The following is a 21,531-nucleotide window of genomic DNA, read 5'->3' on the forward strand; positions in this document are numbered from 1 at the left end:
AGAATCTTAATTCCTCTGAATGACAGAAAAGTCATTTCTTTCTGCCCCAATGAAAACTAAATGGACGCTTAGCATGAGGAATCTGAAGCCCTGCAGTAGGAGCTGTAGTTTTTATTTTAATAAAACTCTTGCTATTTCTCTAGTGAAAGCATTTCCCCTGGGGAAACTAAAAATCTCTAGACTTGCATACTCCAGAACTAAAGGAAGAGGAATTATAAATTTCCCTAAATGGGTCACTGGGAAACAGTGCTACCCATCTTTCGCCCAAGTGGTTTCTAGAATTATAGATTCTACCTAGTAGGATCTTCCTGTCATTGTAAGGTCATTGTGTTAACATGATCAATATCTAAGAAAATGCCAAACTCCTTTCAATCAGGCAAAGATTCTGGGTGGGATAGAATGCTATAAAATCAGTGGTCACCTGGTGATCAGTCTATTTGCATATATTCTTTGCTAAAAATAGAGTCGTTTTTCCTTATGTTATATTAAGTGGTATCCATGCTTAGACATCAAACACTGTGAGCCCCCATAGTAAGACTGATCCAAACTTTGCAAAAGAAAGGCAAATCTATACCCAGAATATTACTTTCAAAATATTGTTCTTCCTTCCATGGTGAAGGGTTTCCATATAGTCAGCTTGTCACAAGTTGGCCTGTTGGTCTACATGACGGCTAAGGATGTTGCAGTGACTCAGCCTTCGTCCTTTCCTGGAGTTTGGGCTTGTGGAAGCATCGTGAATAAGTATGAACCCATGGTCTTGGATCCACATGAAGCTTCTGTTCTTGTCACCATGGTTTCACCGTCCATGCATCCATCAAGCCATCACTAACCTGACCGATGGCAGCAAGACCAGCTGATGTCAAAAAAAGGACCAAGTCATTCCATGTACCTGATCTTTTGGATAACTCTTTATCATGGAGGGTCCCTGGTACTTACTATCAAGTAGACCAAAGATCTACTCATTATGGGCTCTTTCTCACAGTTTTACTTTCACTTTTCTTCTGGAGGATTCCTAAAAATTCAACATATCTCCTTCCCAGCCTCTGAACAGAGGAACCCTTGATCATTCTGTACAAATGCAGAATCTTGGGATGCTTCTTCTTCTTTTTTTTTAATACATTGTAAATTGTAGGAATCATGAATTTCCTAAATGCGTCACTGGGAAACAGTGCTACCCATCTTTACCCCAAGTGGTTTCTAGAATTAAAGTTTCTACCTATTAGGATCCTCCTGTCATTTTAAGGTCATTGTGTTAACATGTACAATATCTGAGAAAACGGCAAACTCCTTCAGTCAGACCAGCAGATTCTGGGTGGGATAGAATGTTATAAAATCAGTGTGTCAGCCAGTGATCAATCTGCCCACTAGAAATTTTTATCTTTATCGTGGCATTTCAAAGCCACCCCTGAGTAGGGCTGTAATGTACTCACTAACCATTTTTAGGCAACCTGTCTGTAAATCATTCTTTCATTGCATGTTGTCAAAAGATATCTCTTTCTTAGACATTAGAAGCAGCTGAAGAATAAACTTTGGCACAGCAATGCCATGGGGTTCTGGGACAACCATTTATATAATTTCCTGATGCTTCCTGGTCTGTGTTCTGATGCCTGTCGTTATGGTCTCCAATTTGGTCTTGAGTTCTAAAAACCCATAATCCAAGATAACCACTATCCTTCTGCATGGGAGAGAGGGGAGGGAGTTAGGTTGAGAATTGTCAATCTGGGAGACACAACAAGGGTGAAACTAAAATTTATGAAACAAAAGACACTTACGATTGACAGATTCTCATGAGTTTAGTGGTGTGGTGGGTGCTGAGGGGAGATCTGAAGGTATGGCGTCCCTCAACCAGTGCACAGGGGAGAAATGGTGAGAGAGAGAGAGAGAGAGAGAGAGAGAGAGAGAGAGAGAGAGAGAGAGAGAGAACACAGAGGATCTGAGAGCTATGCCTTTAGTAAGGTCCATCATTATATCTTTGGCTTTGCCCTGATAGTTATAGATAGGGTTTTATCGTGGTTTTAGCAGTCATTTCTTAGGACTTCAAAACACATCAGCATCATTTTTTTTTTTTTTTACGGTATGTAGTGTGCTAGAGATGACATAGCTTTGCCCCAGAAATTCAGATATCTGTTTCAGATTTTTCCAGTGAACTTCTGAGAAACATGGGTCTTTCTGCATCATTAGTGTTTCTGCCATCACAGTGTCTACTGAGGCACAAGGCACAAGGGGCAGTGCTGCTGGAAGAACACTGTGAACATACTGCAGTCTTCCTCCTAGAGACTCACTAAAACCTGGAAACCAGCCAGGAGCAGTGGCGCAAGCCTGTGATCCCAGCAAATCTGGAGGTTTTGTCAGGAAGGAGGTTTGGTAGTTCAAAGCCAGCCTCAGCAAAAGCAAAGTGCTAAGCAACTCAGTGGGACCCTGTTTCTAAATAAAATACAAAATAGGGCTGGGGAGGGGGATGTGATTTCATGGCCAAGTGTCCCTGAGTTCAATCCCTGGTACACCACCAGCCCCCAACCCCCCCCCCCAAAAAAAAAAATTGGAAGCCTTTTGTGTCTTCTAGTATGTAGGCCAGGGGAAAACTCACAGGTGTGGTGTGGAATATGCTGACCAGAACCTGGAGAGACCTGATAAGATCAGATGCTAAAATCAGCTTTCCCTGGCCCACAACTGATCTTATCAGTACTTATGATAATTGGGTGTTCTTATTTTTAACAGTTAAGCACTGTCACTTGTCTTATGTGGTCTTAGAGTTCTCTCATCCCCATTAGTATCCATGAGACCAGTTTTATAAAGACATCTTTGCCATCCCTGGTCTAGCAAGTGAAGCAACCATGAACTTCTTGGAGAAGTTAGTGCTCTTCTCACTAGCAGATTCTTTATTGATTTGGTATGGTATGATGTGTCCTCTGAGTTCTCCAGAACATCGTTCTCTGATTGTTTTTACCAGCCTTATTAAATAGTCCTCCAACCATGATTATGCCTTTGAGTCTCTTAATCCTTTTATACCTGTCTGCCATGCAAATTTTGGCATTCTAAGTCCTTCATGTAGTATTTTTCTATGCTGTAGGAACCATCCTAGAAGCATGTTCCCACCATCCCTTGTAGGATGGCTAATTGTTAAATCATGTATTCTCAGAGAGTGATCTCAAATCAATTACATTCCTTTAATCGGTCAAACATTCTAGAATCTGATCCATGCATAGATTTCCAAATGTGTTTGCATGTACTGAGTTGTTCCTAGAGCTCATTTGAAGTATAGTACATGGTGGTTTCTGTCAGATCTAGTGTGGAACCTTGCCAGATTATGTTATAGATAAACTTAAGGGAAAGGAGGGAAAGTAGAGACACACCCCAAAAAAGGTGTGCATTGTCTAGTGGAGGAGGCTTATACACTGTCTAGGAGACAAGGAAATGCCAGTTCATGATAAGTTGAATCAGTGAGTTCTTCCACAGCCACAGAAGATCTGGGTAACCTAAGGAGGCAGGATTTTCATGTGCACTTATGTGTCTCCATTTCAAGCAAAGTTCTGGTGTTGGTAAAGCAGATCTCTCAGTCTGAGAATTTAAAACTCTTTAAAGTTTTCCTGTTCTTAAAATTAATTCTTGGACCTGAACATCCACTTTCCCTACCCTTTTGGATAAAAAGATTGAGATATTCTTTATATATTACCAAAAAGTACTCTGGTTATTGTAGTTGGCTTTTAGTTTCTTATTGAACAATCTCAGATTTTCATAACTCTTAGAATTTGAATGGAGTTTAGTAATAGGTACAGAACTCCACTATTTCTATAGAAGTCTTTTCTCCACATTGTTCAAATATCAGGCATATGTGACAGCTAATCACATGGATTCCACTCCAGTTTACTGCCATGAGTGAGAATGTCAACAGTGTGACTTATGCCAGGGGTTTCTTTGTTCTCTAAGCATTGGTGATGGTGTACATGCTGCCAGCTGATAATGGGTGATCCAGCTCTAAAACCAATCCTTGCATGTGTGTGCTCAGATTCCTTGCACCAGCTTTGACAGGTTGCATCCGGTGAACTGCCAACTCTAACATGGCATGTATGGAGGCTTATTAGGGGGAATTCTTGGGATAGATACCTGTGTATACAAATTAAAGGAAGAGGCATCACAGAGGAGAAGGTGAGCTGGGATGCAGTCTCAAGGATGCTCAGCCAACTCTGTGAGAAGATGATACTTTTTAGGGAAAAGAAGCCCGGCCTTTATACTCCAATGAAGATCAGTCAGCATAGAAGAGTGACTTTAAAGGATATGGCTCCCCCCGCCACACCCCACAATGGAGATAGCCCCACAACCAGGACAGTTGTGAGCTGTCTTCTAGCAGTGTTCATAGTAGTTGCAAGAAAAAAAATCCTTTTATTCTGAGGGTCTGGAGAATGCATCATAACATTTACTACAATTGGAAGCTAGAAAATTTAAAAAGAAAGATAGAAAGAACAAATAAACAAACGATAATCACAACAAAAATTAAAATCCTCAAACAGCCATAATGGGTTGAGATATACGAGGTATTTATAGATTGGAGGTCAGGTGACTTTCAAGAGCATTTACCATGTGAGTAAAAGAGCAAACTTCACACCCCATTAATAAAGTTTATTTTGTTATTAAGGTAATAATGGGGGCTTATACAAAGTTTAAACAAGGAACTGCTCTGGTGCAGTGTTCATTCTCCATTTTCATTGACTACTTTCTCTTCTATAAGTATACTTATAGAAGAAATAATAAAAAAAATTAGTAGAAGATCTCTGTGTCTTAGATTATTTATTATGTAATATCAATATATTTAGATAAACAGTATATGTGTAGGGACAGAAGTTCTAAAAGATGAATTATAAAGCATATTCAAATTATTATTCAAAAAACACTTCCTTTTAATATATATGATTGGGAATTTCACTCATGGATGAAAAATTCAAATATTCTAAAATTGCTTAGTGAATTGATAGTTGATAATGAACAGATAATCATATTTTTCAAAATAAAGAGGCTTATATGCAAGTGCTTGGAAAATACCATCCATGGTGCAGATGAATAATTGCATAATCCGTACAGGCAATATGTAGGTTTGTTGCCTTCTTTTCATCTTTATTTTCATCTTTCTTTCCTTCCTCTCTATTTCTTCCTTCTTCTCTTTATTACTTCCTCTCCTTCTACCTCCTTTTCCTTTTTTTTTTTTTTTTTTTTTGGTGGTGCTGGGGATTGAACCCAGGACCTCGAACATGTGAGACAAGCACTTTACCAACTGAGCTATATCCCCAGTCCACTACCTTCTTTTTTACCTCTGACAGAAAGCCTGTGAAGTGCCACTGAAAATTCTGATGTGGAAAAATAAATATTTTAGGATTCTGAGTTCTAAATCAAGCATCTTAGGGATTCAGTCAGTGCTGCTGGTAAGCAGGTTAAGACTTAGAAATAAGAAGGTGGTCATAAGAAATGAGCAGCTGGCTAAGTAGTTAGTAGGGAAGATATGGACTTCTTGTTTTACACTATGGATTTGATACCAAATGACAAACTTATACCTATAGTTCAAGGATATTTCATAGGATGATAAGACAGCTGTTAACATCAGGAAACACAGAGATCTAGCTAAAATTATAATAATAATACACCAAATTAGCATTTATTAATTCTTATTATGTTAAAACTTCAGATTTACTATGTATTTAACATTTATCTCATCAATAAAGTACTATAAAATCTATGTTTTACTGGAATGTAGTGGAATCTTAGAATAGATTTCTAAGTTAATGTAAGACAGAATATAAATGGGAGATTTTAAATTCAAACTCAGGCATAACAGACTTCAAAGTAGTTCTCTCTCCTTAGGTGCTGTGGCATTCTTTCTGCCTGTATACAGGCCTCATACACATGGAAAATTAATTCCTGAAAAAACACTGTTCAGTAAAAATTTAAAATATATGGCACAGTTAAATGCTGATGCAAAAAAATCACTTATTTATGAAAAAACAAAATTTGCTTTGTGAATATAAGATAAATCCACACTTAAACACTCATAGCAATGATTATTAATACTGTAGCAATGGGTGCACACATACACACTCACATGCACCATACCATGAGATGGGATTCTGTTAAAATATTTACAAACTCACTAGTGATTTCTTCTAGTATGTTGTCATAATTATAATATTTGTAAATCAATCTCAAAACAAAGAGATAAATATAACTAAGAGAAACCACTGAGATTTAGAAAGATGAAGACTGCAATGAGGATAACAAAGTGCAGTGCGGTGAGTTTGGGTGACGATGAGAAGGCAGAGGTCATTGAATCTGAGGGGGCAACTCTGAGTTCAGGTCAGGAAAAAAGGGTTCTGAGCTCTACCTTTATAATCAAGCAACGGAGCATCGTAACTGTGGCAGGAACTTGGCTCTGTGAATGGCTTCAATTTGGGACACATTTTTTTAAAAAATGTCCTTCTAACACTGTTGGCAATGAGGAGGCAGAATAAGCGAGAGAATGAGAAAATTCTTCATAGGAATAAAGATGATGGGTGAGGAAATTGAACATAAGAAAGTATTTGCCCTAGAAATTTAGTGCAGTAACAGACAGAATATAATTGAATTATTTCTGTCATTAAGAAATTAACATCTTTGTAAGCATGAAATTCACAGATAATGCAATTTATTCTTTTGAGCACTAAAGCATGGACATGTATCCATTTGTTATATTCATTTACATATACACTACAGATTTGTGACATTTTTATTCAACTATGATTTTATTGAACATATTTTGTGAACTGAGTCTCAGAAGGAATATTAGCACACTGTATCGATAAGTATTGCTACCACAAGTTACTGTCTGATTCATAAGTTGTTACGATACACATATGGTGAAGCTTCATTTAAATTTTTTTTCTTAGAAAGCTTTTTTTGAAGACAATTATTTTACATTGAAGAACTTTATTTTTTTTTCTAATTATTGTCATTTAATTTCTTTTTAGAGATATGGATTTAGTAAAATGCGAAATTAGATAATTTCAGGGTGTTTGAGGTTCAATAATCAAGAAGTAGTATCTACTGAACTTCAAGAAATCCACGCTCTTTGGCCCTCATATGATTGGAAGCCTAGAAGTGGCCCTTCTCTCACCAGGTAACACTCCAGGAAAGGACACCCACCGTGGGCGGAGATCAGGCTATGAAAACTAAAGAAGGAAGGCAGCCCATGCGAGTGAGGGTGTGAGTCATAGGTCAGCTTTCTGATGACGGAATTTTTAACACAGACTTTCTGAAAGAGGGGATAAATCACACAGATATATTTTGGTGGAAAATTCAAGGGACAGAGAAGAGTAAGAGAGAAGGTGTTCTGGGGTGTCCCTGAACATTGTGGAGGCCTGAATGGTTGAAGCAAGGTTAGACATTAATAGTGTGGATGGGTCAAACACACACACACACCAATACAGCATATATATGTATACACACACACACACAAACGTATATATATGTACACATGCACATATACACCAACACATGCTCGTGTATACATATATCCATACGTGATTATGTTTATATACATGCTATATGCATATTGAATATAACTGTTATTACCTATAACATGTGTTTAGCATCCAAATTATTTTGGTAAAGGGTCACACAACAACAAGGAATGCCTAATACCCTTGATAAATGTGTAAATATTATACACGAACAAGGAAAAATTTCAAGGGAATATTTTTTTTTCTGTTTCAAGAAATACAACACACACACACACACACATACACACACACATACCCACAATCCCATCCTACTATTTCAAGAATTCAGACAAATAGCCAAAAAAAAAAAAAAAAAAATACTGAGCCTCAGTGCAATGTGCACTTCCCTTTCTGAGCCTTGGTGTGTCTCACTTGGCTTGGTCTTTTCTAGTCGAGAGTTGGCATATTTTCTTTTCCTTTCAGATAGAAAACTCGAGATATATGGATTTCAGAAACTATTTCACAGAGTCATTCAGTTCCATTTATTTCAAATACCACTGCCTCAGGAGTAATAAATATGCAACTGCCTGTAGACACAATAAAGTATTTAATCTTGAGCAAAAGGTTGTTGAGTTGTTAAACATGAAAGCTACAGCAAGTGTTTCTTTGCTCTGAGGAAAATAAAATTTTGTTCTAGATATTTGTGTCAAAAAATGAACAAAAAGATTAAGGCCAGATGTGGACCCAGGCAGATGAAAAGAATGTTTTGTCTTCTGTGATTTTTTTCTTAAGACTGACCCAGTAAGAGTCTATTCAATATATTTCAGAAAGGAAATTGATTGGAAGAAATGCATATGCTGCCATGTAACTGTATAAATGCTAATATCACATGTATTTTAAGATTAAAGGTTATAAATTGGAATAAAATCTAAATAATAGGAATATTAAGTAAATAGATTACCTCATTCTGACTTCCTGACAACAGGAAGATAGACAAATGTAATGAAAAGCCTAAAAGAAAAACTGTTTGTGCTGAGTTTCAAATACGGTAAACTACAACATTACAGTCAGCATATTTCCTATCCAACCTGAAAGTCCAAGGACCACGCCCCAAACTTTACTGTGTCTTTAGGATATTTTATGGTCTAGAACATTTTTCAAAGAATTTTTTTCTGCTCCTTAGTTGATTTAATTCACTATAAGATGATGAACAATTAACACAAGTTTTCTTCTCTCCTTCTACTCTTATTTTTCTTTGGACTTCCTAAATCCACAGCTCATCCCCATGCCAAAGCCACCAGAAAGAAGAGCAATAAGCAGTACATCAGAGAACATCTATGGGACAATGGCTAATGAGCACTGAAGAGAAACTTGGTCTGAGAAAAAGATTACCATCGATTGTTTTATAATTTATTATTAGGAATAAGTCATTATGACATTCCTTACACCAAAAGGTGCTGTGATTTTTAAATGTATTATATTTAAATAACAGCCAAATAGGACACAGAGTAAGTATAAGCCTAAAGGACTAACTATTGGGACCAGAGCCCTGGTGACATCATTTCTGAGTCTTCAAACCACCAAGAAAGTAAGTTACAACTTCTTAAATATTACATTTTGAATTGGCTATCATACACATAATATTATGACAGCTGGAGGTATTATTAATACTATTGTATGAAAACTAGAAATAATTACAGTAAAATAGGACAATAATTATGGTAAAATCATACCATCTTCTGAATCACAATTAATTTCTAAGGGAGAGATTAGTAATGTTATTTTTAGAGGGTTGCTATCTAACTAGACAGAAGCTGCTACCCACCTATGGGATGCAGAAATTTGTAAATGCTCTGGACTCTCAGGAAAAAAAAAAATCACTTAGGAAGATTACACTGCATTCAGCATCACCTCTAGCACACGCCTTCTCTATACCAAGAAGGACATTAGCTCCCCAGAATGCTGTAGCATGTGCTGGGAATGCAGCACTTTGAAATAAGGAGAAACTGGTGAATGTAGCCTGAGCTGGATTCCTTCTCCTTCTGGACATAGATGTTCTTCTGTGCTTCAACCCAGCAAGCGTGCAGCCCTGGGGTATAACACCCAGGGAGTGCTGCTTTGTGGGTTCCTTCAGCTGTGGTATTGTGGGGACCACCCAGAAGGGACCCCATCCATCCTTAGCAGCTTTCCTGAGCCTTGAGGTTTGGGTTTGTTACAAGCCCTGGGCTTCTGCTGTCCTGTGCTGTGTATCTGGAAGTCATAGCCTGCATCCTGTGATGTGCGTGTGCATGTGATTGGGCAAGTGGTAACAGCGTAGCCCAAGATGCTGTGAGTTGAAGTGGCTGCCAGTGCACAGTGAACCTACATCCCATCAAGTTTATAGAAAGAGTAAATATTTTTGGCTTCTTGCAGCGGGGGGTGGAGAGAGAGAGGTGTTCTGGGCATTGAACCCAGGGACACTCAACCACTAAGCCATTTCCCTAGCCCATGAAAAGTACATTTAAAATTTTGAAAGATCTATAGTCTGTCTGAACTAGCCAACTCTGCTAATATAGAAGAAAGGTACCCATGGGCAATACATAAATAAATAATTGCAGCTGTGTTCAAACTAAACTTTTTTTATAAAAACATTTTGTGGGTGTGCTTTAATCTCAAGACCACAGTTTGCCTATTCATGTTCTGGAAAAAAATATATATGTAATATTATATCAAAAATAAAATAAAAATAAAGAAAAACACTAAATACAGGAAATGTGAAAGAGAACTATTAATCGATAGTCAACCTCTATTGTCCTTTTGATACCTGAAAGGGTTGACTGTCAAAGTTTTTATGAAGAATAAGTTTCTCGTGTATTTTGTATTTTGCTCCAAGTAAAATCAAACTTCCATGTATCAGTGGAAGGAGCCACTTCATGTATCTGTTTTGAACTGTTAGAATTTGGGGAGTTCCTCCCCTGGAATGGTGGAGTGACAGGGGCAGACCTGTCCTCACACCGACCCGCTAGACAAGACTAGCAGAGCGGTCAGCGGTCTGAATGCCGGGCAGCTAATGGTGAGGGAAGTCAAACCCTGAAGGAAGGCAGTGCTGGGGTAGGCTTGCTGCGTGGTGTCTTTAAGCTCTGTGGAGGACTGGGCACAGAAAGGACAGCTGGGACAATGAACACAGAACTCAGGGCTTCCAGCCTGAGGACATGGAGGACAGCTGGGGCAGCAGACAGCACTTCTGTTACACAATGACCAGGGATCAGGAAGAGGGGCAGCCAAATGAAGGAGTTCCTCGTTCTGTCCACAAGCTATGAGGTGTCTCTAACTTTCTTGGGAACCATGTGTGTAAGGAGAGATTTCAGTCACAGAGAGAATGAGCCTAGGATTTGAGTAGTTGCCGATGTGACAAAAACAGATGTTTGCTAAAACAAGAAACAACCACAACAAATCAACAATTTTTGAGCCAGGCACCGTGGCACACACCTGTAATCCCAGTGGCTCAGGAGGCTGAGGCAGGAGGATCATGAGTTCATAACCAGCCTCAGCAATGGCGAGGCACTAAGCAACGCAGTGAGACCCTGTCTCTAATAAAATACAAAACAGGGCTGGGGATGTGGCTCAGTAGTCGAGTGCCCCTGGGTTGAATCCCTGGTAAAAAGATCAACAATTTTTTTAGAGAAACATCATCTGCACAATTTCCAGGATATAATCCAGTTATAGTACATAAAAATAATTAGGGACATGCCACATATTCCAGAAAAATAATGCTTGATTTAAAAAATAATCAAGCAGAATATCATTAAGACATGGATGATGTAATATTAGACAACTTGACCTGCTTGATATTTACAGAATATATCCTTAGTAGCAACAGCAAATTAATTCCACATAAAGATAAAGGCAAAAAGCAATAAAATAGGAAATGAACCACTAATATAGAATAATTCAACAAGGAAAAATTTATTTGACTGTTAAAAATTGACAAAATTTACAAATCACTAACTTGACAAATCAAGAAATGAGAAAGGATGAAGACAAATCACCAATACAAGTAATAAAGAGTGGGCATAACCAATAAAATCCAGACATTTAGAATAATAAGTCAACATCATGAACAACTTTCTGTCAGCAACTTCAACACGTAGATTAAAGAGACAAATTCCTTAAAAAATACAACTTACCAAAACTGACAGGAAACAAAAAAAGACAAAATCTGAATAATGTTATAGCTAATAAATAAATTTAGTCTATTATCGTAAACCTTTCAAACCTGATGATATCAAACCTGATGGTGAATTCTCTCAGGCACTTAATGAAGTAGCATTAATGTTATACAAATCTTTCACAAAGCACAAAAATGAGAGAACCTGTCCCAAATCATAAACATATGGAATAAAATCATACCCAAGGCATATGATGCCTCCATGAACCACGATGAAAAATTAATTGACAACATTTGGGAAAGTCAAGTCAGCAATATGTAAAAAGGACAATGCATAATAGTTGGTAGGTGTATCACAAGAAGTCAAGATTGAGCTGTTTCCAGGATGAATTGATGTATTAATAAAATGAAGAAGAATGTACAAATTAAGGTTAATAAATGCAAAGGAGGATTCAAAAAATTTTAGACTCTTTCAAAATTAAAACTTGCATTAATTTAGTAATATGAGAATTTTCCTCAACTTAATAAAAAATAATTCATGAAAAATTTTCAGTTAGTACCACACTTAATGTGGAATATTTGGTCACTTTTTCCCAAGCTGAGAACAAGAATAAAGCCCCCACTTATCAATGCTATGGAGAGCAGACATAGAAAAAGGCATGAAATAGAAATAAAAGCACCAAGGTAAAAAAGGAAAAAAGCAAATTTACTGAAAAAGCATAAAGTCTTAAGGAATCTCTAGCACATTTATTGGAAATGACTAGTAAGTTAAGATTGATCTCAGGACAGAAGATGAATTATATAGAAATCTATCACATTTTTATATATTATTAACAAAAACTTTAGTGAAATTTAACAAATTTTAATTTGTATTCTATACAAAAATATAAAGAACATAAAAATAAGAAATCATGTGCCAAGATTTCTATACTAAATTTACAAAACATTTCTGAAATAAATGAAGATCTGTATAAATAGTGCAAAAAACCATCATTGTAGATTGTAAGACTCCACATTTTAAATCAGTAATCCATCCCAAATTGATCTACGAATTTAATCTAATGCCTAATCAAAATCTTGGTAATTTTTAATAGCTAATGACAGTCTGATTTTAAGATGTAAGGTCATAGAAATTCAAAGCAAAATTGAAAGAAATAAACTTAGAGGACTTTGATTTGCTGTTTTCACTTCTTGACGTAAAGCTGCAGTGATCTGGAGAATATGGTTTTTGCAGAGGAATCCATCTACACATAGGAAAAAAAAAACAATTCAGGAATAGATCCGATTCATGGGGTTATCTGATTTTCATTTGAGGCAGAGCAATTAAAACCTTTCCAACAAATGATACAGAAGTTACCTGTGCTATGCATGAAAATAGTAACAGTAATAATAAACTTGATACCTATTATACATTCTACAATCTTAATTGAGATATAAATAGATGGATAGATAAACCCCAAAAATTAAAAAGAAAAACTTAAGACTGTATTTTTTTAACTTGGAAGGGTTGGTCAGCATTTCTTAGCCCAGTCACAGAATAAAAAAAAGGCAATTAGACTTTGTGAAAATTAAAATTTTTGCTAATAGAACAAAAAAATGGTGAAGCTGCAGTTGATTTAAAAATATTCACAATTCTTGGTTATTGCTCAGTGGTAAAGTGTTTTTGCCCAGTCTATGCAAGCTCTAGTATCAATCCTTGGCATTGCAAAACAATAAAATAAAATAAGTAGTACTCACAAAAATGCATAATTAAAACATTAAAAAACTCAATAATAAAAAGGGGAAAAGATTTGGCCAGACGCATCTTAAGTGTCAACAGTTTAAAAAGAAGGAACTACATTGAAACATTCACCAGAATGGCTGAAATAAAAAGAGATTGACAAAAGGAAGTATTGCAAATACTTACAGCAACCAAAACGTCCACACACTTTGATGTAATTGCAAAGTTAAATCCAAAGCTACTTTAGGAAAAAATTTTGAGTTTTTAATAAAACTCTACATATGCATTCCCTAGGACTCAGCAGTTCTAACCCTAGGCATATACTCAAGAGAAATGAAAGCCAATGCCACAAAAAGCTGTGCAAGAATATAGCAGCTCCTTCTCTAATAGCCAAGAACGAGAAACAACCACGATCCTCAGAGGGAGAACTAACAGAGTGTTATATTTACACAGTGATATACATATATTTTTTTAATCAGCAGTAAGTAAAATGGCTCCCACAGTCCGCCAAAATGGAAGATGGAAGAATTTTTAAAAATAGTCCACAAAGTGAAAGACACATGTTTACAAATATATAAACTGCTTGATCTTGTATTCATAAATTTCTTGAATAGATTAATTGATACATAGCCGGAATATATATATTTGCCTTTCTACTTTATTTTCCAACTCTGAAAATCTGAGTTAGATAAAGTGAGTTTGGAATGCTCTTCTGGGTAGCAGAGATTGCAAAGGAAGGGACAATAAGTGATTGTTCTCACTACCTGATGATGCTCCACATATCATTGGGGTTTACATTATGAAAGTGTGTGCTAAAACCCAGAGGATGTAGTGTTGTATACGTTTACAACCAAAAAGAGAAAACTAAAAAATATCAAAAGCTTTTCAATGATGCACACTCTGGAATCTGAAGGGAAAAGTATCTTCAACTTCTTTTGAAATGCACCAGAAAAAGCATAGATTTGATGAATGGATGGAGAGATGAATAAAATAAATCATAAATCAAATATAGAGCAATGTTAATGACAAGGTGTTAACGGTGGGTGTAGACACATCTGGAGCATTCTCTCCACTATGAATATTTATAATAAATGACAATAGATAATAAACTAATTACTGAGCATTTGTTTTGTGATTTTAGTTTGTTCTCACAGCCTCGAATTTTGTCCTTTTTCAAGACTCAGTGGAAAGGTGTTGAATTTATAGCAGGAGCATCATAGAAACTCATGTGCAGTTGTCTAAAGCCTCTTCTATCCATAGCTTTTTTTTTTTTTTTAATCTTTTTTTGTGGCTGAGAACACAGTATTGAGTTTCATTTTCAAAAACATAAAAGCAGTAAATACTCATGGTCCTGGGTCTGGTTTTTGAATGAAAGCTGTACCACTTTTCTTACTCAATGGTATGCATTGGTATATGGGAAGGAAGAATATCTTTGAATATGCATTAGGGAAATTTTATTTTTAAAAAAATGAACGAGATCATAAATTAGTTTCCTTTGAAAATCCATTTAATTGATACCCTTTAAAAGCTAGATATGATTTTAATTGAGGATCATCTGCTGACATAAAAACACATCAAGATCCTCGATTAGTGTGGTGGCAGATGCTTATAATCCCAGCAACTTGGGAAACTGAGACAGGAAAATTGCAGATTCAAGGCCCAGTCTCAGAAATTTAGACAGGCCCTGAGCAATTTTCAAGACTGTTTCAAAATTTTAAAAAATCTCCACCCTTCAAAGTTGCAAATAATGAAATAAAATCAAGCTTTAAAGGCTACATCAGGAATGATCAGGAAGGTTATTCCACAGTGCCATAAAGTAATAACCAAAGTAGATTTTGGAGGATATTTTGCTGTTTATACTCATGTATCTACCAAATGTCTGTTTTCAGAAAGATAGTGCAATTCCTTTGACTTAAATTCCAAATTTTTGGTCTCAGGAAAATAAATGGAACTGCATTTTTAAAGAAGAAATTACCACCTGTTCCAATGCTGTCTGGGTTAAGCCAGTTGTTTTGATAGAGACTCAGTCTCATCATTTTTCTCACAAAATGGGGAAAATAATGATCATAATAAAGTGTGGCTATTGGAATTAAACTTAATTTGAAAACATGCTTGCAATTTAAAATGTAGCATAGATATAAGAGATAATTATTTAAAATGGAAAATAAAGAGAGGAACCCTTAAAGAATTATGATGTCTATCACACGTTTAAAACCAATATTGTGTGCCTTTTCATAGATGATTTATTTTATGGAATGAATGGAACTCATCAATTGGGTACATTTTCTGTATCATAGCATCAGAAGTTTTGGTAATACAAAGGCATTCTTTATGATTTATTGTATTCAAATGGCATAAGCAAAATTTAAAATTATTTTAATATATTTTATATTCCTGAAACTTTTATTAGGTTTCAAATTACTACTACCCTTTTGAGCGACAGAGTAAAAAATAATTATTGATTAAAGGAAGCTTTGAATGAAGTCACCAAGAATAAAATATTTGAAAAATAAATTTAAAGAAAAATCATTTCTAAAAAATTAATTATTTAAAATAAATCTGCCTTATTACCGAGAGAGAGAGAGAGAGAGAGAGAGAGAGAGAGATTGATTATAGGACATGACAATGCAGATATGCTTTATTTTCTTAACAAGCTGAAGAGCTTTTCTTTTTAAATTTTAACTTTACAAGTTGGGAATAAATCCTATGATCTATCAGTGTGCTAGTCATAAAGAAAAAACTTCCCAGACATTGTCATAGACAAATTGAAGTATAAAAGACCAGGAGATAGAGTGCTTTATAAGTGATCTCAGAAACATTTCAGTGCCCTGGGAAATGTCCCCCCCTCATCACAGGGCTTTAACCTATTTTCCAACCTAGAAATTTTGAAGCTAAAAGTTCTATCTGTGTAATTGCATGAACTTTTCAAACTTCCGTTTTAAAAACACTTACTTGAAGTAAGCTGTGAAGCTGCAGAGAAGTCATCCAAGGCTGCTCACAGATGACAGTAGTTTTATTCCTCCTTATCTTCAGTGGCTAATCACTTCTGGACAGCCTGCAGAGAAGTGAAAGAGCTATCTAATGCCAATTTGTGGGCTTCATCCCACCTCTCTTCTAGTCCCAACTAATTTCTGTACGTACCATTTCACATTTGTTGCAGGAAATACCAGCTTTGTTTCTAAAATGAAGATGAGTATTATAATTGCCAAATGCATCTAATACCATGTATTAGTACAACAGTACCCATTTAGACAATCCTTAACTAATCTTGGTTATCTATTTTCTCAAATATTTGCCTTCTACTTTATTTTCCAACTCTGAAAATCTGAGTTAGGTAAAATGAGTTTGGAATGTCACCATTTGAGTAAAAAAAAAATGGAAAAGGATAAAAGAGACTTTTACTTTTGTTTTAATATATTTCCCTTCTCTAAGAGGAGTCCCTCCTGAGGTTTCAGAAGCTCCATATTGTCTGGTATTTGTAAACAAATGGGAATTAAATGCTAGCTCTATGCCACATTGTATTAGCTGAAACTAAAGTCAGTTTGATTTTTTTTCCAATTGAGTTCATTCTCCATGACCCTTTGTCCTTCAGCTTGAACAAGCTGCATGGAGTTTGTTTAGATCAGAAAAACTTCAGGGAAACTTAAGAACATCAGAAAAATAATAGAAACCTATAACAATTAAGCTAATATACTAAGTCAGTGTGAGATAAATTGATAGTGTAATAATAGCTTGCTTGCTGTACATCAAATAAATTTTAACAAATCTATATATAATACTTCTTCACAGCTGAGATTGCTGATTTATGTGACAGAGTTCTCATGTGGCTTTCTTGGATATTGCAGAAAGAAATTGTCACAAATAAGGCTTCAGTTTCGAAGAACAAAAATGATTAATAGTGTACTACAATCAAATTTAAAAGGGAAAAATATGAAACATATTGTGTGTAATGAAAACCTATCCATTGATGATAAAAACACATTTTTCATGGGCTAGTTACATCATACTTGATTGCAAGGCCTACTGGCTTTTATTTGAAAGTTTCATGGTATTTAATAGATACACTGAATATAAAATCATAAAGTTCAACTAATATACATTATATGCAGTGCATATTATATTGTTAGGGATAGAAGTAATAAAATTAATTTTAGAAATAGTAATTAAATTATTTAATAGATATTCAAAAAGTGATTCAATTGTTATACATAAAACAGATTTAAAAACCATCAGTACTAAAGGAACCCTAAATTGTATTATCTATATTCAAAAATTATTAACAATGGAATGTGTATAATTATTTTAGACAAATCTCTAACAATACTAAAACTGGTAAGGATTTCTCTTTTTCTTTCTTTAGCTAACTGATCTATGATAACAGTGTCATAGACAGGAACATTTTTCAATGATTTTTCCTGTGACTAACCATCTTTACATTCATAATCTTACCCAATGTCCTTCCATCCTAAACATCTGAATTTACTGTCATCATGTTCCCAAGCTTTTTAGTCTTTTGAGTTTTTGAATTAAAATGTCACTTGCTATTAAACAAACCTTTACATAAGTATAGTTATTTATATTTTACATTTCAACACAGAAAGGATCAAAGCAATTCAAAAATCTGCTAAAATTCACATGTTAACCAAGTGCCAGTATTGTAACTAAACCCAAGTTCACATTCTCCATGCCTATTGCATAGCAATATGTTTATAATTTTAAGCCTTTATTTGTAGAGTAATGAATTTTTTTGAAATGGACTTTAATTTTGACGTGACTTGGCTTTAACTTTTTTATTTTCTACGTGTTTGTTGAAAGATAAATGGTTAAGTATCTTAAGGCTATTTAATGCCATCTCTTCACTTAGTATTTGTTTACTTTACTTCTAGTTAAACACAAACCTCTTCATCATTACTTTAGCAATACATTTTATGTAAGAATTCCAATAGCAATAACAACTACAGAGCTAAAGAGAAAGTTTGGCTAATTAAATTAGCCAAAGTGGGGATGATAGGTGTAGCTGGATGTCCAACATTAGGCATGCATGTGTGAACTCCTACATTTGACCCCCAGCACCACTCAAAAATATTGTTCAATTAAAAGGTCTACATGTCATGAAAGTAAGTACTAGTATGGATCCAATCAAATAAGTGTAAAGACAATAGACACAAATGCAAAAATACAAAACATTATGTATTGTAAACACTGGATTAAAAAGAAAAATCCAGCTATATGTGTATACAGGAAATGTATATTAAACATAAAGTTATAAGAAAGTTCAAACCTGAAAAATAAAAAAGATATTAGGGAAAGAGTTGTTAAAAAGAACTGTATTCTAAGTCAGAGTAGGTTATGCTGTTACATCCTTGTCCCTATATTTACCCTAGAGAAACTGCAGAAGTCAAAAGGAAGCATACATCTTTGTAGCTAATGCTGCAGGTTCACAGGCACACGCCTGGGAAGAACCCTGGGGTACACAGGCTGCCCTGATCTGGCCTGTTGGTTGCAGGGGTGGGCTGCAGAGACAAGGGCAGGCTGGAGCCGAGTGAATCCTGAGGTAGCCCTCTCAAGATGGTTCAGTGAAAGCTTTGAAATTTTGCTTTGGCTTCCTCCTGACAGTGGAGAGGTTGCAGGTTCAATCTGTAGAGACAGCCCAACCACTGGGGCTCCTGGAGAGACACGCATGTAGGCTGAAAGCCAAGGTGGCAGCAGGAAGCAGGATGTTGATCCCGTGGTACAAATTTAGTTAGACAGGAAAAGTGAGCAGTTCTCTTCTATTTCATGGCAGGGTGACAATAGTTATCAGTAACATATTACAAAAAAACTCTGAAGATTTATAATATTTCATTATATAGATATGCTAATTGCCCTAATATGATCATTACACATTGCATAGGTGTATTTGAAACCTTACACTATTCCCTATACCTAGACACTGTGTCAATTAAAAAATAAATAAAACTAAAAATTAAAAGAAAATATTGCTTTAAAAATGAACATTTTGCTACATTGTTGCACATACCAATATGTAACAACAAATTCCACCATTATATAGAGCTATAATTCACCAATAGAAATGAGAAATAAATAAACTAGCAGTAAATGAGCATCTCTTAAAAACAAAAAGGGAAAGGAGCAGGAGGAGGAGGAGGAAGAAGAAAATGAATCCGGTTAGACAGAGACATCAGAGCACCTTTCTCTACCTGCTCTACCTTTAGGTCCCAAGGCTGGTGGTCAACAACTATGTCTTTCTGATATGACTTTCTTTATAAGAACAAAGGTGAATCTTTCAGGTGCTCCTGTTTGGAGAAAGAAAAATTTATTCTCAGTAACTAACAGTGGTTCTGTGGTAGCTGGAGCCCTGTTGGTTCAACGCAACCCCTCGGCTTAACTTTCTCTGAGGGACACAGACTTTCGTAAGAGCTCTACCAACACATTTTGCTATTAAGAATATAAGCAGATGTATACAGTGTTGTGAATACTATTCAAAAGAAATACATCAAACGAAATGAACCAAATGAACACTGTCCAAAAATCAATTTGAGTGAGCAAAATACAAATGCTTCAAATACTTAAATGGACAAGAGTGTCAGAGACGGACCCAAATTTGTGGGGTTGGAGGTCTTCAATGCCAGTGATCTTCTTTCTACAAAGTTAGAAAGTTAAATATGATAAGAAAATGCATATTTAGAATTAGGAAAAAAACTACCAGCATCGCAAAATCTGAAAATTGTAGTACTTAGTTTACGGTTTTATTGAGACTAACTACCTGAATTCTACAAGTTTTATTTCATAATTCTTTCTGGCTACATAGATTTTGACCATATTTTCCTCATGATCATACTGTAATGGTATTTCCTTGTGGAATATAGAGAATGATAATTCAGTTTTTCTTCTAACATGGTGGTTGCAATTGATTCTTTAGTATTGTAGTTTAAAATATGTCTTTGAGGTTTGAAGTTCTATTAATGACAATTTGGTGCTTTTTGTCAAATTTAGTGAAACAGTTATCAAATCTCTTTCATACATGAATGGCAAGATTTTATGGTTTGCCTGTATGTGTTAGGGTTTTCATCATTGTGAACAAAATCCCTAACAGGAACCATTTAAAGAAGGAAAAAAAAAAACTATTTTGGAATCATGATTTCTATGGTTCCGTCCATAGTCAGCAGGTTCCATTGCTCTGGGCACAAGGTGAGACAAAGCATCGTGGCCCAAGGGCACAGCAGAGGAAAGCTGCCCATCTTATGGGACTGAGAAGCAAAAAGGAAAAGACAGGGTAGGGGGCTGTAGGGAAGATGAGCCTTTCCAGAGCATATCCCCAGTGATTCACCTCCTCTAGCCACAACTCACATGCCTACAGGTCCCACCCAGGTAGTCCAAACCAGGATAGACTGATTAGGTTACAGCTCTCATAATCTAATAATTTTTCTTCTGAATATTCCTGCAGTAACTCAAGAGATTTGGCGGGACTCCTTATATCCAAATCATAACATTTTACTCCTGGTCCCCCAAAACTCCTGTCCAAATCACAAGGCAAATTGCATTTAGTCCACCTTTAAGAATCCTCAGTCTTAACAGCTCCAGAATTGCCCCAAAGTTGAAGTGTATAGTCTCATCTGTGATTAATCAACCCTTGACTGTGAGGTCCTGTAATGATCAAAGCCAAGTTACATGTATGGATATATATAGTGACACAGAGTCAACACTGACATTTCAAAAGGAGCATATATATATGTCTGAGAAAATAGGTATAGAAAATAAATAAAATACTAATATTCAATCATATGGAGAATTTTAAAAGAACATTTTTAAACCAGTAAATAAAAATATTCAAATAGAATCTGAAATTGAATTTTTTTTAAATTGTAAAAATGACATGAAATATTTCAAAAGTTCAAATACTAGATTGACTAAAATAAATTTAAGTATACCAAATATATATGATTAGTATAGAATATAAAATTATATTTTAATTTTGACAACATAATTTTAATTCATAAGATAATAATGTAATGATATATTGCATACATTATGCCAAGAAAAATATCCATAACTGTTGCAAGGTTACAAAAATATATAGAAGGAAAATATGAATAAACTGATATATTAGGTTCAAGCTTTATATTTGGGAACATATATCTCATACTCTCAAATAATTGAATTTACCATTTCTCAGGAATGAGAGAGATCATCTTAGATAAAAT

This window comes from Marmota flaviventris, chromosome 7 (assembly GCF_047511675.1).
Source record: "Marmota flaviventris isolate mMarFla1 chromosome 7, mMarFla1.hap1, whole genome shotgun sequence".
Taxonomy (NCBI): domain Eukaryota; kingdom Metazoa; phylum Chordata; class Mammalia; order Rodentia; family Sciuridae; genus Marmota; species Marmota flaviventris.